Raw genomic sequence first — 20,968 nt, forward strand, 5'->3', positions numbered from 1 at the left:
GGGATCCAGGGAGCGTTGGGAAGCAGCGCAGCACCATCCCCATGCTGAAGGCTTGTTTTAATGACTAAAGCTAACACAGCATTCCATGGCATTGCAGTGGGAATGTTTGCAGGCTGAGTTCAAAATGCTTATTTAAAAATAATCAGTAATGGCCTAAAAGCTGACTTGCTTTAGGAAGGAGACCGAGAGGTGGGACTGCTGTATTAAGGATGCTGAAGTGGTACATGTTTTAGGATCAGATTGCAGTCTTTTTGGGTTGGAGGGCATCTTCTTCAGCCCTGATTCTGCTGCCATCCTTGCAAACAAAACCAAAGTTGGTTTTGTCTCAGTTTTTGTCTCAGGTGACAGAGCTGGTGGAATGGAGAGCAGCTGCAAACACTGGGGGTTTATGTGGCCTAAGCCATGAGAGCTGAGCACAGGAGTAGATAAACAAGCTCTGCTGATGGTCTTCTGTTACATTTGCAGTGGGATCTGTTTTTTAAGATCATTTTTTCCCCGAGTCTTTGAGAGTAGGCCACTTAAAGGACTCGCAGAGCTGTATTTTCTTTACAGTAATGAGGCATCATGACATACCAGTCGTGGAAAATCTGATAGACTTGGGAGACCCTAGGAGGGTAGAAAATTACTTAATTTACTTTGTGTGCCATAGTCTTAATTTTCAACTATTTGAACAACTGATTGCTGGGGCAATCATCAGATCTCCAGAGTTAAGATGTTTCCTGCTGGAGCTGAGCATTAGCTAAATCAGCAATGGTAAAACGGAGCGATTGCGCGCGTCCATCTGAGGTTAAGGAGGAGAAATTAAATCCCTGAACCCGAGCTCCAGTGCTTTCTTCTTTTGTGGGAAGGGTGAGGCAGGTGAGGCTCACCTGGTCTGGTGGTTAGTTACCCGGCTGGGGAGCTGGGGCTGCGTGGCTTTGGCGGTGGCTCTGGTTGGCTCCGGCGGCGGCTCTGGCAGGAAGGAGCTGGGTCTGGTTTCCTTCTGAGCTCTCTGCTCAGTGATTCCCCTGGTATTTGCTCATTGTGAGTAAGAGCGATAAAATCTAGTGGTGGAATTACATTATGTCTTGGGTGCTTTCTTTCCAAATTAGCAGTAATCCTACGTGTCTTTGACCCATTTCACGGAGACAGAGGGCTGGATTCTGCTGCCTGCTTTCTGTGGGCAGCTGGCTGAAGCAAACAGACCTTGAGTAAAGGGATTAGAAACCAGCCCTTCACTTGGGTGAGGTGTTGCAGTCCTTGTGCGGTGGAGAGTCGTTTCTTGAACGAGTTTTCCCCACAAGCCTTGCATAGGTACCTGATCATGAAGAGATTGCTGGTTTAGCTCGTGGGAATGCGAATAATAGCAGCGGAAGTGCAGAGGGAGGCACCCAGGGTGATGGAACCCATTTTGTTCACCAAGATCAAGCTTGTACTGGAGCAAAAAGGACAGAGGACTTTTCATTTTGAAAACTCTACGCCACTGAAAAAAAGTATTTGAAATTGTTCAGAAAGGCAAATAGGCATGGGTGTTCAGAGACCTTCTCCTGCCTTCCCGTGCCAGCAGAAAACGAAAAATCCAGTGTGAAAGTATTTCCTTATTAAAAGAACCCCAAACTGGACTGTAAAATGCAATACTAATTTCTGAAGGCTGAGAGCTGCATGAGCGAGAATATTTAATTACAGTGTCAAAGTACAAACATTTCCTAGCGAGCATTCATTGTATTAATAATAATTAATTAATTCCTTGGCTAAAACATACATCCTGCTCCTATTCTTTTTTAGTGGGCTGGGAATCCAGTCCCACTTTTTACTTTGCTGACAACCTCCCAGCAAGCAGGGAGGGTAGAGGCTGGAGACTATTTATATAAACAGAGGCTTTATGTTTCGCTGTGTGGATGGTGATGCTGGAGTTGCCCGGTTTTGGTTTAGCAGAGGAGGCGAGGACTTGAAGCCGATCAGCTGATGCAGGGGGCCCAAGTATCTGACTGCTCCAGCGATAAGTGTCTGTACAAATATTTATACAATCCCGATAGTCTTTTGAATTGCATTATTACAGCACAAAAAGCTCTCAGATTTCCAGGCTTTCCGAGGCGTACTTCTTACGAGGCTCGCGTTCGTTTTGCCAGCGGACACGGGCGAGCTCCGCTCCCGCTCAGAGCTGGCTGGACCTGTGCCATGGCCCTGCCGGGAGTGGGGTAGGTGCTGAGCCCCTGCAGCCCCAGCTGATAAGCCCCGTGAGAGCCTGGCTCTGTTAGTTCAGGCTTAGCACTGAATTCATGCAATTATGTGGCATAGGGCTGATTCAGAGCAGCCCAGAGTGAGATTGTGGGCTGAAGAAGCTCGGAGCAAAGGATGATGGAGAGACAACCCCTGCATTTGAGAGACACATTTCTATGCCAGGCCGCAAACTCCCACCTTATCCTGGAATGCTGCTCCTCCCCAGGGTCACTCACAGAGAGGGTCTGATTCCAAGTCTGCAGCTAATGGTTGGAGGCAAATGTCACATCAGGCCCCACATAGGAAAATGGCAATTGTTACTTAGAAGGAGAGGTTAAGAGATTTTGGTGGCTTTTGTGCAGAGCCAGGTGTAGATGGATTTGGATAGGTGTAGAGGAAAATTCACCTTGTGCCTTTCTGTTGGAAGTTAGTCCAAATATCCACATAGATAGGTATCCAGGCATTGCTGATGGTTTGATGGTGATTCTCACTAGATCTGTGTTTTTTCCTAAAGCTTTCTTGGAGCCATGGGATTACAGGATCCTACTGGCGCTCTGGAATAGAATTTGACAACAGGACTTCAGTTCCACTTCAGATCGCATATATGCAGGCGGGCTTCACACTGCTTGCTGCCATGAGGCCAAAGGGATTATTCCAGATCTGCAGAACCAACAGGAGTTTGAGTCAGTGGTAGGGAAAGCTGGAGGCTTCACCAAAGTGACTGGAATAAATCAAGTGCTGTCAGTGGAAAGCAGTGGCTGTTCTGGAGCAGGGTTGGAATACATCAGTAGCTGCCCCAGCCCTGGCAGAGAAAGCCCTCTGTTTTCACATGCTGATAGTGATTGCCTGTCCTGTTCCACTTATTTGTAAGATTAGGAGTTTGGAAAATATTTGCAAGGTTGTGAAACCACAGTCTGGGGTTGCTTAGGGCCTCCTGGTGTCCTTCAGCGTCACAGTTCGGGATAGCCTTGGTTTTTAGGGATGAGTGTGTGTCTTCTAACAGCTATAAGTGTGTCTCCAGAGCTTTCAAAGGAGTGGGCTCTTTACTTCCAGTGCAGCATTTGTTTGTTTTTAGGGCATGTTTTTCCCCAAGGAAAGAAGAGCAGCGATCCCATGATCAAAGAAACAAAGCAAATTGCTGTGCAATTTCTGCTTAACAGTATTTGAATTAAAAAAAAAAGTAGTATCTAATTTTAGTATATAATTTATAAATGAGTCATGTGTGCCTCAGCTCTGGCCTGCTGGAGCAGTGTCAGAGCAGTGTCAGGTTCAGCAGCCTGTGTCAGCCCATCACCTGGGATGTGGTGTTGTACAGGGGGAGCAGAGCCATGAGGCTGCTCCATCCACATCCCTGGCTGTGGTGAGCCCCTCTGCTGCTGCAACACTGGCTTGGACAGGTGAGCTGCATGCAGGGGAAGGATCAAGTGACTTGGGGAGGGAAAATCACTTCCTGATGCTCGTGGTAAGGAATAAAGGCAGGTTTTCCATGGTGGCTGGTTAGTTTGCTGGGACCGCTGTGTGCCCTGCTCCTGCAGCTCCCCGTGCTGCAGCATCCCTGCTTGGCCAGTATCACTGGACAGACCGTGCCCAGCACAGCAACGTGGTTAGCCAGATAACAAGGGCATTAATTCTGGTTTTCTGCCTGTATTCTAACAGGAATAGCCCCATTCCTGAAATTGTACCTGCAAACCTTATGTCCCAGCCATCTCATTTGGCCATGGATGGATTGCTGATGAGCCTGGCTGCAGGGCGTGGGATGGAGTAGACCCCTCCCTTCATGCAGTTATTTGAGCTCTTGCAGCGCAGTGCTGTGCCCAGAGAGGCTTTACCAGGATAAGAACAATTAGGGCTGGTTTTCTGAAAGTAGTAGGGTTGTGCTTAAAAATGCCTGTTGGGCTTGGAAGGGCTGCATTGTGTTTCCCTGGCAGCCTCTCCTTTAGTTTCCAGCAGGGATGTCCTCTGCCTCTGAAGCATCCCGACTTGAGAGGAGGCAGATGGAAACAGTAAGTGCTCAGGGCAACTTTAGGGCAGCATTATTAACGTGACAACACCAAAGAGAAGTCTATGTAGTGTATTGCTCGATGTATAGTGTCGCTGGACGTTCTGGTTGGTGTCTCAGAGGCAGCATAGCTGGAGCAGGCCGGTTTTGTAGCGGTCACCTGTCCCCCTTGCTGTTTCCTCTAGCGCCAGGAGCTCTCTGGATGGACACAGTGGCATGGGACATCCTCACCATGAGTCCATAAGTGGTGCCTGCAGCGACACACCACTTTGGAGGGCTGTTAAAAGCTCAGCTTAGAGGAGATGGGAAAGTAAGTGCAGAATTGCTTCAAACAGCCTAAAAATGTGGGATGTGCGGTGGAAGGCACACGCACTGCAGCTGTTTATGACCTGATCAGATCCTGATCACCCACATGTCCTGCTGAAGGGGGCAAGGAGCTGCAGGTGCTGCTGGAGCTGCACCAAGGGGATGGATGGCTTCCATGGCTCCCATTTTGGTGTCGTCCAAGGCTGTGGAAGCTCAGCGGTGGTGGGATCTCTGTAAAGCTGAGAGCTCAAGAAACAGCAAAACTGGCAGATACACAGGGTCCAGAGGGGCAGATCCTAACCCAAAAGCGAGGGACCCGCAGTGTGCCTTAGGATTGGGTCTGTAACTCTGGCACTCTCTAAACAGAACCAAAGTCAGCCCCTCAGTTCTGTGGCTGGTCTCTCCAGACTGACTGCACCTGCACTTCTGTGGGACAGAAATCAAAGCTGTGTGCACCTGCTTGCAAACACCCAGGTACTGACTAAACACTGTGAGCGGCCTCAGCACCGAAATGGCAGATCTGCTTTGGAATCGGCCTTTAATCACAGCAAAAGCTTTTCTTCTGCTTAGGTGGTGACCGGAGCGCAGGTGCAGGGGAAAGGACTGGAGCTGCTTTGGTTGGTTTCTCAGTCTCTACCTGGTGCAGGGGGGTGGTGAGGTGCGCTCTGGGGACAGCTGGGTGACAAGTGATCTGGGATGTGCCATTCGAGGGCTGATTATTATGACTTTGTGAGGATTTTTAATCTATCTTATCTTTACTCCAAGCGTCTTCTAGCAGTGGTACATGCCCGAGTGGACAGACGGACAGGTGGTGGGATGCTGCCCCACAAAAGACTACAGGGAGCCTGCAGCAAACCCTGCTGGCCACACACCCAGCTGCTGCCCCACACGTTGCCTCAGCGGGCAGATGTCGGCGTTGCTCAACGCCAGCAGGACCTGGGTGTCTGTTTATTAACGGATAAGATGGTCAGGCCGGCACACAGCTCCCGAGCCAGCCTGTGCAACTCCTGTGGTTTCCAACCGTACTTATCGAGGGAGGGGGCTGCCTGCCCAGCGAGGGTGTTTCCTCTAATCAGTATTTTCACATGCCAATGGCAGGCAGATGTGCAGGGGGCAAAGGCTCAGCCATCTCTCAACAGCTGCTCAGGGGAAGGAGTCACCTAAGGCAAGGCTGGGGAGGTGGGAAGAAACATACTGCTCAGAATAAGTAAATATTCCCCAATACAGGGTAACACAGGGGGAATTCACACACGCACCCTTGGCCATGAATTTTCACCGTCCCATCTAGAAGGACTCAACTCCTTGCAATATCGCCTAGCAATAAGTTCAGTTCCAGAAACCCTTCTCCAAGTCCCCGTAGAGGCTTCTCCTATTGTCTGCCCTGTGTCCCCGAGGCGCCGCGGGCAGCGCATGAGAGTGTTGCGGGCTCAATTTAACGGCATCTCCCCTGCTTATCAGACTATATAATAAACATGGCTTTTAGGGGGGACTTTTTGGGGAGGGGTGCGAGGCAGGCAGTGAATGAAGAGGCCAGACACCATTGTCTGGCAAGAATGTGAGTCGCCCTGGGCTCGCCTTCCAAATTGTCCCAGCATCAATCCCCCCTCCTTTGCGGGATTTCCTTCTCCAGCCGGGGTTTTGTTTCAGAACAAGCGTTGGTCAAACAAGCTTTTGTTTGCGGTCAGTTGCTTGGCACACATACACCACTTCTGGTGGGGGACAATGAGGAAGCTGTTTCGGGGGCAGCTGCGGTGGGACTGAAAGGGAATACTGATGGAAAAAAGGGCGCGGGGAGGAAATAGCTGGGTGGAAATTAATTGGGAGGATCTTATGAGGTCTGGGTGCTCTGCAGCAGTTGGGAGAGTGGCGGGGAGTCCTTCGATCTTCCTGCCTCATCCCGCTCACTGCCTCGTGCTGGTTTATGTGACTTCTTCCCGCCAGGATACCCCACCTCAGGGCAGAAAGTTGGACAAAATATTTGTGACTATGAATCCAGAAAGCTTTCTTTCAGGAAGAAGTAAATTTATTTACAGCAATAATAGAGTTTAAAGGAATTGTATAAGTGAGACTGACTTCTTTGTCAGCAAAAATTGCAGCAAAACTGTTCATAGATGACATTACCTAAATGCCATTACGTACGTATGTCCTTTCTTTCACATTTCCTGTAATCCTGTTATGGCATTGTCCCATTACCTCAAGCACTGTCATCTTTAAATGCTGTCAGATCTTAACTGGATGGCCAAGGACATCAGAAAAGGATCGAGGTGAAGCTGATGGCAATTTCAGACCTGTTGTATATATGGCCATCTCCCAGCCTGCCCCAGATGGGGTGTTTTCTGATAACATGTTCAGGTAAAGTGATGGCTCAAGGACTTGTACATCTTTTATGGAGCCGCTACCTATCCCCACCGCATCCAGCACCCTTTTTTGGGAAGTGCAGGGTGTCAGCCGCAGACAGAGTGTTGGAGGTGTTGGAGGTGGCAAGTGTGAGCTGTGTGCTTGCTTGTACTTGTTGGAAACTGCTCCCATCTGCAGGAAAATGAGGACCCAGAGTCAGTTAATGGAATGAGCAACCCTTCCACTCCCTGTACAGCCTTCATGGCATTAATGACATTGCAAAGCACACGGAGTTCCTCGGACTTAAGTGCAACATCTTGGTGTTAATACTTTTTAATGTTATTGCTCTTATTATGTTACTGCTAAAAAATTACATGAGGCCAATTTCTTTTACTCCAACCATGAATGGGCCTCTGTGGCTTTTCAAAAGCGCTCGGAGACGTGGCAGCAAACGAGAGGATTGCGACTTCTGCCGCTCACCAGCTGAAATACTCGGCGCTCTTAAGCCTGAGGAGTGGGGAGTGATGGTGATAGCTGCCAGCTCCAGGGGCAGGAACTGTCATTTTGTTATCTCTGGGTGCAGTGCTGCGCTCTGAGGGGCTCCGGTCCCCCGTGGTGGCCGCTGGACCTGACTGCAGCGTGAACAACAGCAGCCCTGAACCTGAAGCGCTTGCTGCAGACAAAAGTCTGTGGTCAGGCATGCACAGATGGGTCTGGTTGTCCATCTTTGGCCCTTTGGGCTGGTTTTCCTGAAAAGCAGAGCTGCTCTGTGTGCTGGCAGCAAGGGAAGTGATGCCGGCATGTGCCTCCCAGATGGGTTGTCCTGGCTGTGTGGATGTGGAGGTGCTGCTGGCAGGTCACAGTGTGCCCTGTGTCCTCCTGTGCACTTGAATGTACAGCAGAATGTGTGGGTTGCCTGTGGTAGCATCAGCAGATGGGTGATGGAGATCCCACCCTCCTTATGACGCAATGTGTCCTCAAAGTTAGAGAGATGAAGAGTCAAAAGAGGAAGACTCATGGGTGAAGAGCAGGAGAGTGGCTCATTCAGCCACATTCATTTGGGCCAGCACGAGGGTTAGACAGCACCAAGGCTTGGTTTAGTCCCAGGGATGCTAAAGAGCAGGGCCTGGATCCTGGATGTGAATTCAAATTTTCGTTCTGAAAAATAGCAGTGGAACAGCCCATGGAGTAAGGAAGGATATTTTGATATGACCATGTAGACTATCTGGGAGATGATTTGCTTGAACAGGTGAGGTTAGGGGTTTGTTCTAGAGGCTGTTACTGGTATCTAAGTGCTGGCAGTTACAACATTTAATTGTGTTTTCCTGTAAGAAAATGCTTATTTTGCTGAAAACTGGGGTTCTCTACAATCTGTTTTGTATGCTTGAAAACTCTGGTTTTCATTTAGTTCTTTACCATCAGTGCTGTCTTAATGCATCCTCCGAGGCCAGTCCTCAGGTCTTAGCTTCTGCCAGTCTGAGGCTGTGCACGGGCAGAAATGTCCATGCCCAGGACTTGCCACACGAGTGCAACAGCTCTGTCCCCTTCTCCTGTAGGATATGCTGGAGCCATCTCATCTCTCCATACCTCCCACAGCCCCCAGAAGACTCTCCCTGGAAGGGTCTCAATCCAGTGCTCCTTAGCTGGACACGGTTTGTGCATTGCTGCCTGTCTGGCTACTGAACTGATGGTTTTTTGGATGCTGGAGGAGAATTTTTCTCTCCTTTCCAAATCTCTTAATAACTGAGGATTTGGGTGTGAAAGCACTAACTGCACACAGTTCACTGGGGTTTTTTGCAGCCATAGCTTGGATTTTTTTCCCCCTATGGGCACAGGAACCATTTATAGCTGAGGTGGGCTGAGTTTGCAACTTATTAATCTCTCCCTTGCATGTGGGTTGAAAAGAGACACCATGCCTTTATCAAAAGCCAGGCTAGCACAAAAGCCTATGCAAAATCATCATCAAATCCTATTAGAGGTGGAAAATATCTCTTAGATCATCTCATTCATTTCCCTGCCAATGCTAGACAGTTCCTGAGAGTTAATTTTCTAGCGTCTGCTGCCAACTCCCTGTATGACTGCGGGTCTGTCATCTTGCCTTTGGGTTGTCACTGTAACTTCCAAGTGTTTCCATGCATTTCCAAACAAGCCTTGTTTTGTTCAGTGGTTGCCTGTGTTGCTTTTTGCCCTGCATTAGGTGTTATCAGTGGTTTCCACTCTGGAGAGCATCACCGGACCTTGCTTGTGACTGGGAAAGGTATCCCCATGGAATGGGACATGCTGGGTGCTCAGGGAAGCCCAGGAAGTGCCGTCCCCTGGGCAGGGGCTTCATTCTCTGCAGCCATAGGCATTGGGGAAATGAAATCTCAAAGGGAGGTTTCTCTCCTGCAAAGAGTTGTGGATGTGAGTTCAATGCAAGCAGGCTGTCCCCCATAAAGCAATTCCCTTCTCCTAAATGCTGCTGGTGCCGCCTTTGATAAGCTCCCACCTTGAAGTTCTGGACTGGCTGTGACATCCACTCAGCAGGGAGGAAAAATAATAATAATTCAACACTGGAGCTATTTATAGCATTAAGCAGATGCAGATTTCATCAGGGCTTGTTTCAGAGAAGGAAACGACATCTAGGAGCAGACTAACCTTACTTGTAACTTCCCGGTGGCGCTGGCGGCCGTGATTGAATTCCCCGGCATGGCGAGGTTCTGGGCAGCCCTGCCAGCACTGGAAAGGTCAGTCTGGCAACTGTCACCCGGAAAGCATCAAAAGCAGGAGCTGTCGATAGTGACCTGCATTTGCAGAAAATCTGAGGGCTTTCTAATTAACTGAGGATCTCTAAATTAGAGCGAAGCCACTCGACAAGCCCCCTCGTACGCCTTAAGTGTCAGGGCTCAGCTGATCGCCGCATCTAACAAGCGGCTGATTTTTAACAGTAGCTCTGAGACTCAATCAGCTCCTAATGGCTCCGTTTCAAAACGTTTCAGTGCATTTTTCATCTCTTACTCTGGAATTTATGCTCTTTGTTCCCTGCTCAAATATTCTGGCTCTCTTCCTTAATTTCAGGCTTCTGCCTTGCGACAGCTCCTCTGCCCTAACTAGGCAGCTCATTGCCTGCCTTTCCCCGCATGCGATTCTCTGCCGTGGCCACTCGCTCTGCTTTCTAATCAGTAAGTTTCAGAAATTCCCCCTCTCTCCCCTGATGTATAGGTAGTGCTGCGGGGTCTGGAATTTCATAATTAGAAGGAAACCCAAGTTTAAGCAGGCCCTAAGCAGCTGAAAAGTGGTTTTATTCAGCTTTAAGATAGGGAGGCGGTTCGGAAATGCACCTGGTTTTGACTTTCCTCTCGCTGCCGTTCTGTGGTGCCACAGATTGAGGTGGTGGTGCTCCTGATTTACACCACGGACAATGAGATTGAACCCTACTTGGAGCTGCGTTCACAGCAGTTAGATTATGCACATTTAAACTGAGGGCTTCGAGCTGCTGGGAAAACGACCAGCGGATCTCTTCTGACACGTAATTCCTGCCGCTGGTAATGAGACTGGTGGATGCATCCTTGGGAAGGCAGCAGGATAAACCCCCACACAAACAGTGACTGGGAACAGATAAATTCCACTCAGGAAGGTAGAGAGTTAATCAGCAACTCTTAAAGACTCCTCCGCATGTGTTTATGTTCCAACAGCTTATCCATATCTTGGCAATTATTCACGTGAAATAGAATATAAATCCCACAGCCTAATTTTTCTTTGAAAAAATTTCCCCAGATAATCAAATCCTGAAGTGCATCTTCTATTCCGGTGGTTTTATCAGTAAATCAAATTTTTATCATTTATCAGCAAAAGTTAGATTTAAGCATCTTCACTGTAATGTTTGAAAGATGAACATTTGTTTCAATGGGTACTGTGCCAATCAATAATCTTCCAGCTTGACTCAGCTATCAATTATTGCTGCAATTATTTGTCTAGTTGGATATTTAAAATGTCATCAGAAAGAGATGATTACATATTCCAGAAAGCAAGGCACTGTATAATCAGATGAACTGAATTCAGTTAAATGTAGTGTGGTACTAACCTGTCCTTCAAAGCTGAATTCTGCAGCCACGACTGAAACAACAGCTTTCTGCATTATTGTAAGGAAACGGATCTTAACCTTGGAACAGCGCGTGTTATTGGGGTCGGGTAATACTTGGCGAGATGAGACCTTGCAAGCCTGGAAATTGAATCAGCCTTACTGACATAAAAGAGGGAGGTGGGGTTTTTTTTTTGGAGGGGGGAGGGCTGGTTTTGTTGGGTTTCATCTGCAAATCTATAAATAAGGAAATCTACTCTTTATCTGCCTTTCTGGGAGTTTCAGCTCCTGAGCTCGGAGCGCCAAATTTCCGCATGCCCTTTTTGCATTCCTTGACTTGATGTATGTGTGGTAAATACTCTCTGTGCCCCGAGAATGCAATAAAGCTGTAGCAATTCTTGCAAGTCTTACATCCTTCCAAACTCCAGATATTCGGAGTATTATATCATTTTCAACTTCAAGGATATCTCAACGATGGAGAGGAGACAGGATAAACTGGAGAAGACTGGACAACTTTACGACACCTTTTGGTCCTATTTGCAAAGCAGAGAGGGGAAAAAATATATATAATTTATCGATTCTACTAGTACTTGCTTGTGCAAGTTATGAAACTAAACGTTGTAGGATCTGGTTCAGCACTTGCTGTGCTTGCAGCTCCATGGTGACATTGAACTTGCTCAGGGACAGAATAAACCTTTGCCTTTCTGGCAGATGATTTGCAGGCGGAGGTGTCGTTCGGGGGACCTGCAGTTCCCCTGACCCACTTTGTCAGGATGGTTTGCTGCTGGCTAAATATCATTAATTTGAAAGTGAGAGGAAAGCGAGCCAAAGGAGAAGGCTGGGAAAGAGGAGAGTCTGAAGAGGATCTGTTCTGGGAAGGAGATGGTGGAATAAGGCTTCCAGGGAGTTCCTCAGCCACTGACTTGGCTGAGGGCTGGCGATTTTTGGCTCCACCGACACCCTTCCCAAGGCATGGGTGGGAGCTGGGTGCTGTGGGCTGGGGAAGGGGACGTTGGTGGTGCCTGGCTGATGAGAAGGGCCAGGAGGGACTGTCAGGGACCACCGTATCTCTTTAAGGCGATGGTTTAAACGCACGTGGCTTTACAGAGCTGGGCACATCAAATAGAGACACTGAGATGTGAAAAATCAGCAAAAATAAAGCAGGGCCATCGGTGATGAGGGGACTTGATGGCCCAGTGATACTCTGGCAGCAGTGTCCCTGCTGGTGAGCAGTGGTTGGAAGGTGCCAGCCCCACTTTGTCCCTGGGATGGGGCTCAGCCAGTTTGAAGCACACTTCATCTCTCCAGGATTGTGCCCCCTGCGGCAGAGCTGCCATGTCCTCCAGCAAGGTCCTGCAGCACTAATCAGGTCAGCAGGCTTTAGCAGCTCTTCCTGGGAAAGCAGTGTCCTGGCATTGGTCTGGGAGTCTCTGTGTGTAAGAGATACTTGAGTGCACGATGTGCATTGCAGAGCAGCATCTATGACTCACCCTCACCTGGGCCAGGTGCTGGCTGCACAACTGAGTGGTACCAAAACCACAACACAAATAGGGAGAAACACCCTCTGCCCCACACTGGTGGGGGTGACCTGAGATGTGCTAGAGCATCTCCTTCCTCTCCCTTGCAAGAAACTTTCTGAAGTGTGCTCTGGCTTTCCTTCGGATGCCGCCAGCCAGGGAGAAAACGGTAGAAAGGGAAACAATTCAACGCGTAGGTGTATGAGTGAATGAAGTGATTTGGAAGCTCTTTGTAGCTGTATAATTACAGCACTGCATTTAAAAAGCGAATTATTGACTTGATTGTCCCCAGCAGCCACTGGGTAAATGCATAATTATGGACTGTTGGAGCCAGGTACCATTTGCTGGATAATCAGGTGAGGCTGTGGAATGGCTTTGATACTGTTTTTGGGGCAGGGCTTAGATGAGGCTTGGTCCTTGGTGGGTCCAGGTGGACCTTCCAGCAGGGGATACACCTGGTGCCAGGTAGATCCAGAGGGGCTGATTTAGCAGGTGTCACTCCAGTGATGCCATTCCTGTTTGAATCCTTTACAATCTCTATGCCTGTGCTCGGGGAGAGGCAGTCAGGGACAGGCAGGTGGGGAAGATTGTGCATCACAGAAACACAGAATGGTTTGGGTTGAAGGGACCTTAAAGACCATCCAGTTCCAACCCCTCTGCCATGGGCAGAATCACTTTCCACTAGACCAGGTTGCTCAGTGCCCATCCAGCCTGGCCTTGAATACTGCCAGGGATGGCATCTGGGATGTTGGTTACTTCACTAAGGGTGTTTTTAGAGATGTGTGATGGTATCAGTGGAGAGTTCCTCCTGCAGAGCTGAAAACACTGCATAGTTCAGCCTTTAGGTCCCACCACTGGTGTCTGTAGTTACTAGAGCTGCTTCCCATGTCTTGCTGAGGTCTGCATCACCTCTCTTTATCCACCCCATAGTGTTAATGTATAGGGTGCATCTGTGCACATGATCAGGTCATCTTTGCTTGAGGGGTTTCTTCTAAAACTCACTCAGAGCTGAATTTCAAGCACAGCATTGTTTTCCCATGACAGGTTTCCTCTGTTCCTCACTAATCAAGGCGCGACAGATTTCCACCCCTCTTAGGTTTTAAAAAAGCACAAAATCAGTCGCAGGCTGATACCTTACTTGCCAAGTTGGAGCTTGAAGCAGGTTTTATTGGTGGCCAAATTGTCATTGCCTTGAAAGTGGTGACAGACGCTGAGGTCAGGCCATGAGACCCCAGCACCCCACTGAGGCTCTGACAAACTGTGTGTTCTGTTGCTTGTTGCTAATGAAGTATTTTTTGGGGTGGGAATCTTAAGTGTATGGACTTTGGTTCTGGTTAGAAGAATGAGTAGTGTTGAGGCTGCAGCCAATCTGGTTACCCATGAAATACCCACTTCTTCTGCAGGCAGGAACTGGTCTCCCTCGTCCCACTCCTTCCCACCCGCTCTTTCTTCAGGCCCAAAAAAACTTCTGCTTTGTGGAAACTTGAGCAGTGCTGTAAAACCCAATGAAAATTTGGCTTTGGGAGAAAATGGGGAATTCTTGGAGTTCCTAACTCCAGTCTAAATCTTTGACTGGCAAAGCAGTGCCAGCTGCTGTTTTATTATTACTGGGGCTTGGATTTCTTTTTGAAGTTTGAGTCACGGCATTAATGTTTTGGCCTGGTTCTTTCTTAAGGACGGTTTTTAAAAGGAGGTGTAATGAAAAAGTGGTGTTACTCATAGTTGGTTTGCGAAGCATTTCCCCAGTTTTATTAATATGATTTCAGGAGGTCTGAATTTGCAGGCAGAAAATTATTTTCAAGAATATAAATATCAATATTGATGTATCGATTTCAGTATTGAATATCAATTTCAGGAATACCTTTTATCCATAAGTTATAGTAAAGAAAATGTGGTAAAGATGGCAGATGGAGCATTGAGAGTCCTGCAAAGCAAAACCTCTTCTAGGTTTTTTGACGTTTTCATGACTAAGCTGGTCCCAAGACCCTCCACCAGGCCTTTGCATAAACAGTGTGGACTCTGTTTGCAGAGTTCCTTCAGATTGTTGGGGATATTTTCCTTTTTCAGTCTTTCTGAATCTGGTTCCTCTCATGATAAAGAGAAGAGGTTGTAGAGAGGAAGTACCCTGTTGTACACAAATGCAGCTAGTGCTATTATTTAGTGTTATTCCAATTATTATGGGAGCAGCAGTGGCAGTGCTGATGCTCCCAGTGCCAGCAGCTGCTTAGGGCTGGTTAATGATGGACCAGGTTAATCACGTGCCTTTTGCAATCCGGAGGATCAGGAGGGGGGAATTAGTGCAGGGAGGAGAAAATACCTTTGGACAGTTACAGTTTCCCTTCTGAACTGATGGTACCAGGAGTCACGCCAAAGCAGCTCTTCCTTACCAAGGGAGAAGTGGCTGCTGCAGGAATGGAGCAGGACCCGCTTATCTCCTGGCCCTGCGATGCTTCCTGTGTCCCAACTGTTCCACTTCACTAGTTTGCAGTTGAAAGGAATTCCAACAGTATGGATTTCCGAGAGAGAGAGAGAGGAGAAAAAAAAAAGAGATATTTGACAAGCCAGATGGAGAACTGAATCAAGGACAAGTGGTAACAATTAACTCAATTTTTTTTCTTCCCCCCTTTAAATACCATAACAACTCTGAATTTATCAGTCCAAAAATCAAGCAGTCAGTTGACATTAAAGCTGAATAAAGAAGTTCCTGGGTTTGGCTCAGGCTGTTCCTCCCATGATTGTTTGGTGGCAAGCAGAAGAGAGAGGGATGCTTCCTGCACGTTGCATGTGTTTGAGTCAGTTTTAACTTCTGTCTTTGCTGTTTGATAGAGAAAGGTGTGTATGTGCAGGAAGCCTGGCAAAGACTCTGGCTTTGCTTACACATTCAGGTTTCTTGGGAAGGTGAGGGAGAACACAGGAGCAAAGCCATCAAGGCCTGTGGTGCTGGTTTGTGGAGGGATGCTGCTGAGAACAGGGCCTGGGCCGTCCAGGCAGCAAGGGCCACATCCAGGTCTGCTTGGAGATTTCTCTGGCTTGGGGATTTCTCTGAGGGAGTAAATCTGCAGCTGTGAATGAAATCCTTGTGAACACCACTGGCACGTGTGCAGTCACTGCTTACGCTGCCGGTTTGTTTGGGAAAACACTGGGAAAACTGGGGTGTCTCTAATGCTCCGTGTTTGTGTGCAGCTCGTGCAGTGCCCTGGGGTGAAACACATCTTGTGTTTAATATCCTGCTCCTTAAGCTGGGGCTCCTTCCCCAAACAGTGTCCTGTGCCATGGGCCTGGTTAGGTGCACCCAGAGGTTGCTGCGTGTGCTGTGTCCAGCGAGCAGCTTTCCTGGATCCAGCCCTGACTTTTGAGAAACTAAGGAAGCTCTTCCAAAGCACATTGGCAGCAGATTATTCCATTACTCACTTGGCAGTGCCTGAACTTGCATGCCTAGCTCCAGAAATGCCTTTTTTTTTTTTTTTTTTTTTTTTCTCCCCTCTTTTCCCTCCCAGCAGTAGCATCTAGCTGACAGCTTCTCCTCCCAGCTGGTCTTCTCCACAGCATCTTGTCTGGCTTTGCTGCTGGTGGCTGTGGACATGGCTGTGGTTCTTGCTTGGAGCCAGCTCTATTGTGCCTGGAGGTGTTGGCTTGCTCCAACTCGGACTCGGAGCGCGCTGGGTGTATCTGTGAGCGCAGTACAGAAGCGCCAGCTTTTCCTTAATATAAAAAAAGCCCCTTAATGCTGAAAGCAGCCATCTCTTCATATTTTACTGAGTGATTGTGCCAACTGCCCTTAAAGGCACTCAAATGCCAATATCCATCCCGCTCATTTGTTAACATTTTGCAGATCAGAAGCTAAATCTGTCAGTCGTGTGTCACTGGTTAAGTCACTTCTTCTGGGGGCATGGCAGGCAAGAGCTGTTCTGCTGCTTTTTTTTTAAGCAGGAGCCAATAACTTGAGAAGCGCTGGACATTTGTGCTGTAGCGAAATGCTGTGTCTCATCACTGGTCTTTTGCCATCCAGGATGTAGAGAAGGAATAAAAATGTAATGGTGGTGGATGCTTCACTGGGTTACGCCAATCAGGTGTCATGTTGGCCCGAGGTTTGTATTTGGGTCATGGTATCCCCATGTAATTCTCCTACAGGGGTAATTTCCCAAGTAGGAGGAAAATGAGCAGTAAAATTGACTGGGAGGAAAAATGTACACACAAAAATGCGAATGGTAATTGGAGGCTATTTGTAAAGAGTTGATGAGCTGTCCAGGAAGGAGAGGGCAACTTTGGCCCCAGTCCAAAACCCACTTCACTCGCTTCAGTGGTGAGATGAGAACAGCAATTAGATATTAAAAAAATCAATATATGACAATTAAAAAAATGGAAAATGGATAGCAATCAATCGCAGTGAGAAACCATGGCGGGTAGAGAACGGGTCAGGGGAGCTGAAGATGCCGAGGAAAACTTGTGCCTGGCACCAGTGGGGAGAGGAGGAGGGAGAGAGCTTCTCAGGATTCTGGAGAAAAGAGAAGGGATAAATGGAAGAAGCAGTAAGGTAGAAATTCTTGATAAGTATTTCTGCTGTAGACTTGTAGAGCAGCCATGATACGTTTCTGTATCTTGGGTGGCTGATGATGTTTTTTTCCTAGCTTATTAGTAGCCACGGAGGGTTTTACACAAGAAGAGAGAAAAAGTTTTTCTCCTTCAATGGAGAGAAATATTCTTAAATAAAAAGGCTCTGAAAAGTTGCACCCAAGGAAGCCTGAAGAGTTGACACATGATGCTGGTTTCTAAAAAAGCTTATGAACTGGGAAAATGCTGTCAAGAGCTGGTCAGGGTAATGTGGGAGAGTTGGCAACACTTTGCTTATCTCTTGTGGGCAAAATAATGGAAGAACCAACATAAGATTCAATTGATAAAGAATTAAAGGATAGAAATATAATTCGTGCCACTCAGCCTAGATTTATGGAATATAGATCTTGTCAAATAAACCTGATTTCATTCTTCTAGATGACAACTTTGGTTGATAAATGTAGATGAAATAGACTCTGCACAGCACTGTGACATTGCGTGTGGGAAGATCAAGCACTGGGTGGTACTGCTAGCACAGGTGATGCAGAGCTGGCCACCAGATTTGGGAATGTGCGGGCTTAGCTGGAGAGCTCAGCAGGTGCTGATGGGAGCCTCAGTGGTGCTTAGTGCTTCGATGGTGATTTAGAAATTAATATGCAATTCTGGTTGATTGGCGTTGTGGGTAAAGCAAAGGCCGGGTGCAGAGCAAGAGGGGCAGGTTAATGGGATGGCCTGGAAAGACTGTCAGGAAGGGTGTGTTGAGAAGACATTGGCTCCAGCCTGCTGTGGTCCTTGGCTGGAAGAGTGGAATTGGGGATGTGCTTACAGAGCTGGGTGCAGTACCCTGGAAGGCAGCAGCTCTGTGGGAGGCTGAAAGGAAAATCAAGTCCTTCCCAGCATGATGCCAGGATAAGAAGGGCTAGGCTGGTCCTTGAGTAGTGAAGGGGTGGCCTCAGGATGGAAAAATAACTGGATTTTGAAGTGTGCCTCGATTTCACGAAGAACACCTTGGTGTGTGTGAGGGGGCCCATTGTGTATCAAGAGCTTTTCCATGTTTCAACCACAAAAAACCTCAAAATATAAAGAGAACAGGTAGAAATTAGAGCCAGAGAAGTTCAGGTGTATCCCAGTACCTGTCTGTGAGTGTGATTAGCTGTGGGAACTGACTGTGGTGGCAAGCAGTGGGTGCTCTCCCTGTCTGCTGAGCTGGTTTGAATACATTTCACTGGGATTTTGCGCTCTGCCCCACAATTTGTGGGGCTGGAGGAGGTTGTGCTTTACTGAAAGACGCTGTGTTGGTCACAGTGACACGTACTGCAGGGAAGGTCGGAGGGTGAGAGCTGGGGATCCCTTTCAGCCTCACATTCCTGAATGAGAAGTAGCCAAGGATGTGAGCTCCAGCCCCAGGATGTGAGCTCCAGCCCTGCTGCTGATGGCCAAGGAGAGCTGGTTCAGCAGTGACTTCCCTTGGAAATCAGCTGAAAGCCCCAGTGGCATCTCAATTGATGACATATCCCATCACATTATCCTGGTGGATGATGAGGCACAAAAAGCCCTGTGGGGCATTCTCCAGCTCTGTCCTTTGCCAGCACAGGCTATTGCATCTCCCTGCTGTGAGACCCACCTTGCTTGCCCGTGGTCTTGCCCGCATGTGTTAGCTGGGAAAGCTGTGTGGACAGGGGCTGGCCCACAGCTAGGAGACATCAGTGGATGCAGCCTTTGGGTCCTGCAATCCCATCTGACTCTTGAGGGGATCCAAACAGTGTCCCAAAGAACCCATGGTGGTGGTTGGATGGGAGCAAGGAAAGGCGAGTCCCTTCCAGACCCAGGGATTGCCGCAGCAGTCTAAGGACCTGTCTTGTTGCTGTGGATTAGTGCCATAATTTTCGCAGTTTGGCAAGGCTGCATCAGACTGGAACATATCTCTAGATGGTGATATGGTCAGTCAATAGCCTTCATAATTAATCAAGCACTAATAGACAAATTAGAAATCATGTCTCTTCAGAGCAGGAGGTGGAGACAAATGGTGGATTTTAACTGTTTCGCTCCTTCGTTTTGTTGCCTGGTTTTACATTGCTCCCTTGAAAATGTTGGGTTGTTTAGGGAAGTTCTGTACATAAACATGATTTTAAATGTAAATTATTATCTTGATTACCAAACATGGACAGTGAATTGAAAACTTGTTTTTCAGACAAGCACATGAAGAATAATCTTACATTTTACACTCCACTAAATCAATGTAGCCCTAATTTTGCCACGCAGGAAATCAATTCCAGTCTTTATAACAGTCGAAGATGTTATGAACAAAGTAATTTTGCAAATTATGGGAAGTAACACATTTATTGATGACTGTAGCTTAGGAATTTAGAATTTGTGAACGCTGTAATATAATAAGGCCGCACTGGCAGGAGCTGAGTGAAATACAGATTATACGGTGAAACTGTAATGCATCATTTGCTATTAGTGGACTGGTAATAATTACCAGTTTCAAAGCAGCTTTTTCCATGTAATCTTTAGTCTCAGTCGTAACAGCCCTTCTCATTGACATTATGATTACACGAGCTGCCCTTATGATCTAGAATATCTAGTTGATGGGAATACTAAAATGTGGTAGCAAATGCTCGATGTTGTATCTTCATTATAAGATAAAATGCTATTTTCTCTGACCTGATCTATAAGGTAGAGAGGCGAGGTAGTGTTTCGTTGTTAGCTCCTACCGTGGTGTTAAAAACTTCCACTTCATTATGGTGAAGCAAGATGATTTTTTTTTTCCCCCCTGAGCTCACAAATGAGCATAGGAATGTGAAAGTCCAATTGAATTTCCCTCTAATTTCAGCAGATTGAAGTATTTATCTGTGCTCACATGCCTGGCACATACTAAACACCACAGTGCATTTTATTCCAACGCTGGCTTCAGGATGAAATGTTAAATATTATTCCAAGGGCTTTTAAAGTGATTAAAGTGTTAAATGCCTGCTGTAGACGATTGAGGCTCTTTTGCTTGCCTGATTCAGCTTCTCAGGCCAAACGTAGAATAGCGGCAGAGCCGGGAGGCAGGGAGGGAAGCTGGGATGGAGCAGTACAGCCAATGCTGGATCTCATAGGATCACAGAATGGTTTGGGTTGGAAGGGACATTAAAGATGCCTAGTTCTGTCCTGTATCCCCAGATCACTCAGAAGGAAAATGATCACATGATGCTTTTCCTCCCCTCCTCCCCTGTGAGATGGGAAACAAGATGGGCGCAGATCGAGCGATGTTCCCTTTCCTAATTTGCCTTATTTAGTTTTTTAGATTTTCTTTTCCTTTATTTTCGGCAAGTAGGGGAAACCTAATGGGAGCAACTCTCAGTGCAGACTGTTTACCCAAGAGAGATGCCTAAGGAGCAGATTCCTTGGGATACAAATGTTGGGTCAGGGCAGGAATATGTGGTGAAGGCCAGTACCACCCCAAGTGCTGATGCCCTTGGAGGGCTCCTGGTTTATCTCTCAGCAAACCGCAATGTTATTTTTATTTGTTAAAATATCACTAAACAACAGCTCTGTGAGAACTGCTGAACAAGGCTGGAAATGAATTTATATCCTTCTCTTAGCTCCAGCTTTGGTTTACCAGCGTTTAGCAAAAAGCATCCATATGGGGGTGGAAGTGAATTATTCGCAAAATCCCAGTAATCAATAAAGGCACCCTCACCTTCGCCATATCTCACGCCGCTCTTCCCTCGTGGGCGGCCCTCAAAAAGTTATTCATCCCCCTTGTTTTGCCATATATTAGAAGGGGCTGCTTTCTGCTGTCATTATTAGCCGGCTTTTTGTTTAGTTATTTATTAGTTGGTTGCTCTTTTATAATGTCCGTGTTATCTCCAAAAATAAATTATCATGAAATAGAGTTAGCTCGCTACTTGCCAAAGTGGCATTTACCATCCTCAGCTTCTTTTCAGCGCGAGAGAAATAATGCGGCTCCGGCAGGGCGCTCGGCCAGGCCTCCTGGCCACCCTCCAGCTC

At 47.4% G+C, this 20,968-nt stretch overlaps 1 protein-coding gene across 4 annotated transcripts in view; it reads left to right on the forward strand.

The window, feature by feature from the left end:
- BCL11A (BAF chromatin remodeling complex subunit BCL11A) overlaps window positions 1–20,968 on the forward strand; it is a 127,885-nt gene that overhangs the window by 92,103 nt on the left and 14,814 nt on the right. The window lies entirely within an intron of this gene.

Source organism: Corvus moneduloides, chromosome 3 (assembly GCF_009650955.1).
Source record: "Corvus moneduloides isolate bCorMon1 chromosome 3, bCorMon1.pri, whole genome shotgun sequence".
Lineage (NCBI taxonomy): Eukaryota > Metazoa > Chordata > Aves > Passeriformes > Corvidae > Corvus > Corvus moneduloides.